General features: G+C 48.5%; 1 protein-coding gene across 1 annotated transcript in view; it reads left to right on the top strand.

Annotated features, from left to right (window-relative positions):
- The window catches only part of syt11a (synaptotagmin XIa), a gene marked incomplete at both ends in the record, with an annotated part of 20,509 nt that overhangs the window by 4,900 nt on the left and 5,609 nt on the right, over positions 1–10,000 (top strand).

The following is a 10,000-nucleotide window of genomic DNA, read 5'->3' as shown; positions in this document are numbered from 1 at the left end:
GGGTTAGATAAGGACTGTCCCAGACAGTGGGATCAGGGGAGGCAAGCACCTCCACCGCCTCCACCAGCCTCCACCAGCCTGAACCAGCCTCCACTAGCCTCCTCCAGTCTCCACCAGCCTCCACAAGCCTCCTGAACTGGATGACCTGTGAACTGGTTGATCCCTGAACTGATTGACCCCTGAACTGGTTGACCCCCGAACTGGTTGACCCCCGAACTGGTTGTCCCCTGAGTGATTAGAAGGTCTGAGTGGTTAGAAGGTCCTTCCTTCCCTACCTCCACGTTCTCTGAATTCCTCCCCACTCCCTCCCTCCCTCCCTCCCTCCCTCCCTCCCTTCCCTCACATGAATCAGACAATAGAATCATCGCTCATGATTAACAATTTACTGCAGTCTATTAATCATGTATGCCCACTGTGAGGGTCTGTGAGGGTCTGTGAGGGTCTGTGAGGGTCTGTGAGCGTCTGTGAGCGTCTGTGAGCGTCTGTGAGGGTCTGTGAGTGTCTGTGAGTGTCTGTGAGGGTCTGTGAGTGTCTGTGAGGGACTGTGAGGGTCTGTGAGTGTCTGTGAGGGTCTGTGAGGGTCTGTGAGGGACTGTGAGGGTCTGTGAGGGTCTGTGAGCGTCTGTGAGGGTCTGTGAGGGTCTGTGAGCGTCTGTGAGCGTCTGTGAGGGACTGTGAGGGTCTGTGAGCGTCTGTGAGCGTCTGTGAGCGTCTGTGAGGGTCTGTGAGGGTCTGTGTGCATAGTTGCGCGCGCTATGCACACTCTCTCTCTCTCACACACGTGTGATAAAAGTAAAAAAGCATCTGTTTTGGGTAAAGTTGAACTGAAGTCAGTCACTCATTGAGGACAGTATTTCATATTCTAATCACATGTAATATTGCTTTGGCAGATTATTTTTCAATATAATCTTATCTCTCCAGAATGATAAATTAATTATGGATGAAATCATTATCTTCTGTGTCAGCATTAGCATCTCAGATAACTCCCAGACTAGCGACAGCGATCAATTATGCATCCAACAATTACCAAGGTTAAACTCTCTTCACTGCTGAGGAATACCACAACTAAGTAGCCAGTCTATGAATTAAATGAGACACACTCTCCATCTCTCTCTCTCTCTCTCTCTCTCTCTCCATCTCTCTCTCTCTCTCTCTCTCTCTCTCCATCCCTATCTCTCTCTCTCTCTCTCTCTCTCTCTCTCTCTCTCTCTCTCTCTCTCTCTCTCTCTCTCTCTCTCTCTCCATCTCTCTCTCTCTCTCTCTCTCTCTCTCTCTCTCTCTCTCTCTCTCTCTCTCTCTCTCTCTCTCTCTCTCCATCCCTATCTCTCTCTCTCTCTCTCTCTCTCTCTCTCTCTCTCTCTCCATCCCTATCTCTCTCTCTCTCTCTCCCTATCTCTCTCTCTCTCTCTCTCTCTCTCCCTATCTCTCTCTCTCTCTCTCTCTCTCTCTCTCTCTCTCTCTCTCTCTCTCTCTCTCTCTCCATCCCTATCTCTCTCTCTCTCTCTCTCTCTCTCTCCATCTCTCTCTCTCTCTCTCTCTCCATCCCTATCTCTCTCTCTCTCTCTCTCTCTCTCTCTCTCCATCCCTATCTCTCTCTCTCTCTCTCTCTCTCTCTCTCCATCCCTATCTCTCTCTCTCTCTCTCTCTCTCTCTCTCCATCCCTATCTCTCTCTCTCTCTCTCTCTCTCTCTCTCTCTCTCTCTCTCTCCATCTCTCTCTCTTTCTCTCTCTCTCCATCCCCATCTCTCTCTCTTTCTACCTCTAAGACGTTGTCTCTAGGCAACAGGATCAGCTGTCTTTAAAGGCCCTCAGAAAAAAGCTGCATCATCTGTTTCTGATGTTCCACTGGGATGGTGACCAATAGAGACGAGGCGGGGGCGGGGCTTTTGGAGACAGGAAGTGGCAGCGAGAAGCTAAGGAAATGGAGAGATGGAGGAGAGCCAGGAAGACTCTGGGCTCCAATCTGCTTCCTCTAAAAGCTGCGCTGCCCACTACTATTTCCTTAAGTGTCAGAGGAGGAGGAGGAGGAGGAGGAGGAGGAGGAGGGCGGGTCTGTAGTGATGAGTGGGTATGTCCGTTGTCCTCACCAATCAGGATTTCACTGCAAATGTTGGAATGGATAATTATTCTAACCCTAACCCTAATTTTTTGTACAAATAAGATGACCCTTTAAAGAACCCTTTTTTCTCAGAGTGTAGGCAATGAATTTAACCACAAGCTGCAGTGTATGATATCATAATCTAACCACTCAACAAGCCTACAGTGTCTGCTACCATGGTGTCTGCTACCATGGTGTCTGCTACCATGGTGTCTGCTACCATGGTGTCTGCCCTGGCAGGGGACAGCGTGACGTGGAGAATGAGTCTTGCAGTGTGAGACACTCTCATCGGTTGGAGCGCTTTGCGTTTGGAAAAATCTCACAGTATCCGTCTGAGGGAAAGAGAGAGAGAGGGATAGAGAGAGAGAGAGAGAGAGAGAGAGAGAGAGAGAGAGAGAAGACAGAATATTGCCTAGGGGAAACCAACCAGATAGTCAGTCCAGAAAGCAGAGCTGGTAATGATGATTAAAACATGTCTCTAGATGGTTGAGTGCTGGTGACTCCCTGCCATGTGAGGACAGGCGTCTGCCTCAGGGGAAGTGACTGGTCACTCTTCAAAAATGTCCTCAACAGTCTGGAGCAGTAGAGCGTCTGGAACCCAGCTATGGACTCTTTGTCTCCCTGGGCCTCTCTGTGGGCTGCTGATCTTCTCTCCTTTAACACAATCCTCCGTTCTTTCCCATTCTTTTCTCCTCTTTCTCCATTGCTTCTCTCCCTCCCCCTTTCTTTTCTATATCTCTGGTATCTCTGCATTCATCCTCCTCTCCTCTCCCTCCCCTCCTACCCTCCAGTGTCTGTGTGTTCAAGCCTCCCAGACCTGTCTTGTGTTCCTCTCTGTCTGGCCTGTCTGGCAGGCCTCCTGTCAGCCCCTGGTGGGCCCCTGGTAACTCAGGCCCAGTGGGGGCCTCCGGGCTGGGGGTAAGCCACTCCAGCTGACTGGCTGGCTGGTGGGGATGAGGCTGGCCTGCAAACACTTTAGCTAAAACCCTCTGTAGCTGACTGGTGGACATGGGTGTGGCTGACTGGTGGACATGGGTGTGGCTGACTGGTGGACATGGGTGTGGCTGACTGGTGGACATGGGTGTGGCTGACTGGTGGACATGGGTGTGGCTGACTGGTGGACATGGGTGTGGCTGACTGGTGGACATGGGTGTGGCTGACTGGTGGACATGGGTGTGGCTGACTGGTGGACATGGGTGTAGCTGACTGGTGGACATGGGTGTGGCTGCTGCTTCAATCATCTCTGTACACCAGGGGAGGCTGGTGGAGGTAGAGCCCGTCCTCCAGTTTCTACCTCCGCCAGCCTCCCCTGCTCTCCTCCTATGGAATAACCGCTGGAACAGACTGTGGTAATGAGACATAAACTCCTTGTGCATTCCCGTCATGCTGTCATGTCCCTGAGAACCTATTTGTGAGGGAAACGGACCATTTACTCTAAAAAAGAGAAGCAACTCCCATGCTAATTCACAACAACATTCACATTTCATGCCAGGCTGAGTTGTTTGTGCATTTGCATTTGTGGCTTTGGTGAACAGTACATGTGTGAGTATATGTATACTGTTTATACATAGTGTAGGCAATGGGCCTCCCTTTGCTCTTTATTAGGAACACTAATACTGGGTAGGGCCTCCCTTTATTAGAACACTATACTAATACTGGGTAATACTCCCTTTATTAGAACACTATACTAATACTGGGTAGGGTCTCCCTTTATTAGGAACACTATACTAATACTGGGTAGGGCCTCCCTTTATTAGAACACTATACTAATACTGGGTAGGGCCTCCCTTTATTAGAACACTATACTAATACTGGGTAGGGCCTCCCTTTATTAGAACACTATATTAATACTGGGTAGGGCCTCCCTTTATTAGAACACTATACTAATACTGGGTAGGGCCTCCCTTTATTACAACACTATACTAATACTGGGTAGGGCCTCCCTTTATTAGAACACTATACTAATACTGGGTAGGGCCTCCCTTTATTAGAACACTATACTAATACTGGGTAGGGCCTCCCTTTATTAGAACACTATACTAATACTGGGTAGGGCCTCCCTTTATTAGAACACTATACTAATACTGGGTAGGGCCTCCCTTTATTAGAACACTATACTAATACTGGGTAGGACCTCCCTTTATTACAACACTATACTAATACTGGGTAGGACCTCCCTTTATTACAACACTATACTAATACTGGGTAGGGCCTCCCTTTATTACAACACTATACTAATACTGGGTAATACTCCCTTTATTACAACACTATACTAATACTGGGTAGGGCCTCCCTTTATTACAACACTATACTAATACTGGGTAATACTCCCTTTATTACAACACTATACTAATACTGGGTAGGGCCTCCCTTTATTACAACACTATACTAATACTGGGTAATACTCCCTTTATTACAACACTATACTAATACTGGGTAGGGTCTCCCTTTATTACAACACTATACTAATACTGGGTAGGACCTCCCTTTATTAGAACACTATACTAATACTGGGTAGGGCCTCCCTTTATTAGAACACTATACTAATACTGGGTAATACTCCCTTTATTAGAACACTATACTAATACTGGGTAGGGCCTCCCTTTATTAGAACACTATACTAATACTGGGTAATACTCCCTTTATTAGAACACTATACTAATACTGGGTAATACTCCCTTTATTAGAACACTATACTAATACTGGGTAATACTCCCTTTATTAGAACACTATACTAATACTGGGTAGGGCCTCCCTTTATTAGAACACTATACTAATACTGGGTAGGGCCTCCCTTTATTACAACACTATACTAATACTGGGTAGGGCCTCCCTTTATTAGAACACTATACTAATACTGGGTAGGGCCTCCCTTTATGACAACACTATACTAATACTGGGTAGGGCCTCCCTTTATTAGAACACTATACTAATACTGGGTAGGACCTCCCTTTATTAGAACACTATACTAATACTGGGTAGGGCCTCCCTTTATTAGAACACTATACTAATACTGGGTAATACTCCCTTTATTAGAACACTATACTAATACTGGGTAGGGCCTCCCTTTATTAGAACACTATACTAATACTGGGTAGGGCCTCCCTTTATTACAACACTATACTAATACTGGGTAGGGCCTCCCTTTATTAGAACACTATACTAATACTGGGTAGGGCCTCCCTTTATTACAACACTATACTAATACTGGGTAGGGTCTCCCTTTATTAGGAACACTATACTAATACTGGGTAGGACCTCCCTTTATTAGAACACTATACTAACACAACACTAAACTGTGAATCTCCCGTTCTACCACATCCCAAAGGTGTTCTATTGGATTCAGATCCGGTGACTGGGAAGGCCACTGAAGAACACTGAACTCATTGTCATGTCCATGAAACCAGTTTGAGACGACTTTAGCTTTGTGACATGGTGCATTATCATGCTGGAAGTAGCCATTAGAAGATGGCTAAATTGTGGCCATGAAGGGATGCACATGGTCAGCAACAATACTCAAATAGGCTGTGGCATTCAAGTGATGATTGGTTGGTATTAACGGGCACAAAGTGTGTCAAGAAAACATTCCCCGCACCATTCCACCACCTCCACCATGAGAAGGTGTCCAGGTGTTCCTCCACCATGAGAAGGTGTACAGGTGTTCCTCCACCATGAGAAGGTGTCCAGGTGTTCCACCACCTCCACCATGAGAAGGTGTACAGGTGTTCCTCCACCATGAGGAGGTGTCCAGGTGTTCCTCCACCATGAGAAGGTGTCCAGGTGTTCCACCACCTCCACCATGAGAAGGTGTACAGGTGTTCCTCCACCATGAGGAGGTGTCCAGGTGTTCCTCCACCATGAGAAGGTGTCCGGGTGTTCCTCCACCATGAGAAGGTGTCCGGGTGTTCCTCCACCATGAGAAGGTGTCCAGGTGTTACATAATAAAGTGCTTGGTGAGTGTATATTAGGGCTGTACAGATTACAATAATAATAACATGGTGAATAATAATCCAACACAGTCTGCTAGCAGGGCGTGCATGCAGCAATGGTAGCACGAACCCTAACCTTGACCCTAACCCTAACCCTAACTCTGACCCTGACCCTGATCCTGACCCTAAACCTGACCCTGACCCTGATCCTGACCCTAAACCTGACCCTGATACTGACCCTAGCCCTAACCCTAACCCTAACTCTGACCCTGACCCTAAACCTGACCCTCACCCTGATACTGACCCTAGCCCTAACCCTAACTCTGACCCTGACCCTGACCCTGACCCTGACCCACCATAACCTGCTCCTCTGCACAGTCACTGGAGTGGAATCTGTTTCCACCAAGCACTTCTAAAATGCAAAATAAATTAAAATAACTATGCTGGCAATGCAACTACGTAATACTTTGACTTACATGGTAAGTATTCGGTTACCTTTACCATTACCTTTTAAGGTAAGGGTTAGGGTTAGGATTAGGCTTAGGGTTAGGGTTAGGATTAGGCTTAGGGTTAGGGTTAGGATTAGGTTTAGGGTTAGGGTTAGGATTAGGCTTAGGGTTAGGGTTAGGCGACACACTTTGAGTCGTTAGTGTAAGGGGAAGTTGTCAGCGGGAAGGTTTTAGCAAACATTAGCATTAGCAAACAAAAACACGAAAAAGCACTTTTGTCAAAATTGCCCCAAAGCTGATCTGCAACTCTAACGACTCTGGATGTTGGACAGTGTTCCTGAAGCAGAGGACTTGCCTGAGAGGCAGGGCTTCTCTTGGAAACAAACCTTTTGTGTCAGCTGTCCTTGCGTGACTTGGGAGGGTTGTAAAACGGCTAGGAGGTGTTGGATAACATTCAGTCAAAGGAAGCCGAACGAACCCTCAACCCCTCGGAGTGCTTTAACATAATACTGTGAAATACAAAGAATGAGAATGAATCAGCTCCTTCCCCTGCAGTACGAGTCCAAGGCCGCCAGCTCACTCTCCCATGCCCAGCTTTCAAAGACTTACTCTGAAGTAATACTGTCTCTGGGCTGCTTTCAACAACAGCTGGACTGGAAAGAAGCACTCAGCCTGTGAGGGCTACAGACACTCTGATAAGCTGCTGTACTGTAGTCTGTACTGTGGTCTGTACTGTAGTCTGTACTGTAGTCTGTACTGTAGTCTGTACTGTGGTCTGTACTGTAGTCTGTACTGTGGTCTGTACTGTGGTCTGTACTGTAGTCTGTACTGTAGTCTGTACTGTGGTCTGTACTGTAGTCTGTACTGTAGTCTGTACTGTGGTCTGTACTGTAGTCTGTACTGTAGTCTGTACTGTAGTCTGTACTGTGGTCTGTACTGTGGTCTGTACTGTAGTCTGCTGTAGTCTGCACACACACACACACACACACACACACAGTAGTAGAGTGTGTGTGTGCGCGTGTCATCGATTGACATTAGCAAGTAGGCAAATCAAGAAGTGTGTGTGTGTGTGTGTATTAGTGTGTTTTGTGTGTGTGTGTTGTGTGTGTGTGTGTGTGTGTGTGTGTGTATGTGTATGTGTATTCATGTGTTTTGTGTGTGTATGTGTGTGTGTGTGTGTGTGTGTATGTGTATTCCTGTGTTTTGTGTGTGTATGTGTGTGTGTGTGTGTGTGTGTGTGTGTGTATGTGTATTCCTGTGTTTTGTGTGTGTATGTGTGTGTGTGTTCTGCCAGCTGCTGGCGTCTGGTTAAGGGGTCCTTGTTCCCAGACGGGGGACACATCCTGTGATGGTCGCTCCAGGATCACCATGGCGGTCTCAGAATGCCAATCAGCTCAGACCGACCAGAACGATGGGAGAGGGACCCCTCGGTCGCCGGGGCAACCCCTGAAAACACCAGGACACAGGGCCAGAGGGGGGCGGGGGGGGGGGGGGGGGAGTGAGAAAGGAAGTGACATGGATAGAGGGAGAGAGAGAGGAGGAAGTGACATGAGGAGGGAAGAGAGAGAGGAGGACATGAGGAGGGAGAGAGAGAGAGAGGAGGACATGAGGAGGGAGAGAGAGAGAGAGGAGGACATGAGGAGGGAGAGAGAGAGGAGGACATGAGGAGGGAGAGAGAGAGAGAGGAGGACATGAGGAGGGAGAGAGAGAGGAGGACATGAGGAGGGAGAGAGAGAAGTAACGGTGATGTCAGAGGACAGGAGAGAGACTCGGAGCCGCTGAGGAGCATTATGGGAGATAGAGAGAGAGGGGAGGCTGGTGGAGGTAGACATCGGAGGATGGGCTCATTGTAATGTGTGTTTGATACCATTCCTCATTCCATTCCATCCTCCGTTTTCTACCTCCGCCAGCCTCCACTGGAGAGGGGGAAAGAAACAAACAGGTTGCCAGAGAAACAGAACACCACAGTGAAAACAGCCGTGGTTTCACCACTGAGCTGGGAGACGGAGGATCCTTCAGACGCTCGGCTGTGCCTCTGTTAATGAGTCCCTGTAAACAAGCCTCTCTGGGCCAGAGCCTCATCCAACCGCATCAGCACATAGCACAACAAATGGCCGCCATCCAGTTTCCCTCAGGCACTGGGGCGTGAGGGCACCAATCTGCTGCCTAAACTGCTGCCTAAACTGCTGCCTAAACTGCTGCCTAAACTGCTGCCTAATCTGCTGCCTAAACTACCTAAGGTGTGGTCCAAGGGGAGCTTTTAACTCACCAACTGCCAAAGAGTTCCGGAACACTCACCACCTTAGGGTTAGGCTTAGGGTTAGGGTTAGGCTTAGGGTTAGGCTTAGGGTTATTGGAGGCTGGTGGAGGTAGAAATTGGAGAACGGCTCATTGTAATGCATGGAATGGAATGAGGAAAGGAATGAAATAGTCAGCAGGTTAGGCAGCAGGTTAGGCAGCAGGTTAGGCAGCAGGTTAGGCAGCAGCCTGTTCTCTACACAGCCAAGACCAATCTTCTCTCTTTCCTCTTCTCTTTGTTTGTTTGTGTTCATCTTCCTTTTAACATGAACAAACACAAACAGCAGAACAACACAGCCACTCACCCTTCAACAAGAACCCGGGATCAGCTGTGGCAGCGAGGCCTTGGAGGATCTGAGGATGCTGAACATACTGAAGTCATTTCAGACTGGTCTTACCTGGCAGTGACTTAATGTTCCACACAGGGGAGGCTGGTGGAGGTAGAAATCGGAGGACGGGTTCATTGTGATACATGGAGCGGAATGAGGAATACAATGAGCTCGTCCTCCGTTTTCTACTTCCGCCAACCTCCCCTGGTGTTCTACCTCCGCCAGCCTCCCCTGGTGTTCTACCTCCGCCAGCCTCCCCTGGTGTTCTACCTCCCCCAGCCTTCCCTGGTGTTCTACCTCCACCAGCCTCCCCTGGTGTTCTACCTCCCCCAGCCTCCCCTGGTGTTCTACCTCCCCCAGCCTCCCCTGGTGTTCTACCTCCCCCAGCCTCCCCTGGTGTTCTACCTCCGCCAGCCTCCCCTGGTGTTCTACCTCCCCCAGCCTCCCCTGGTGTTCTACCTCCGCCAGCCTCCCCTGGTGTTCTACCTCCCCCAGCCTCCCCTGGTGTTCTACTGGTTGGTGACTCAGCGTGTTCCAGTGACTCATTCTCCGTGGTGATTGGCTCACAGAGTCCAGCGAGCAGCGTCCAGTCCAGTCATGAACTCTTTATAAAGCTGTCTATGTTGTCTGTGAGATAGAGTCACTCCTGACTCCTTCACTGGCCACTGACAGTCACACTCTGTTTTAAACTGGGTCATATGATCACTCTATATTAAGGTCAGGAGGAGTTTTAACACCTCTAAAGCATAAATATAAAACAAGGAGTTTTCACATTCTTGCAGCAGGATAAGCAACATCCCGTCTCGGTATGTGGAGGGAGGCTGGTGGAGGTAGAAATCGGTTTGACGTGCTGCTAACGGTTTTGACGTGCTGCTAACTGCTAGCCTGTGCTGCTAA

This window comes from Argentina silus (assembly GCF_951799395.1).
Source record: "Argentina silus genome assembly, chromosome: 11".
Taxonomy (NCBI): domain Eukaryota; kingdom Metazoa; phylum Chordata; class Actinopteri; order Argentiniformes; family Argentinidae; genus Argentina; species Argentina silus.
This window is presented reverse-complemented; position numbering and strand designations above follow the sequence as displayed.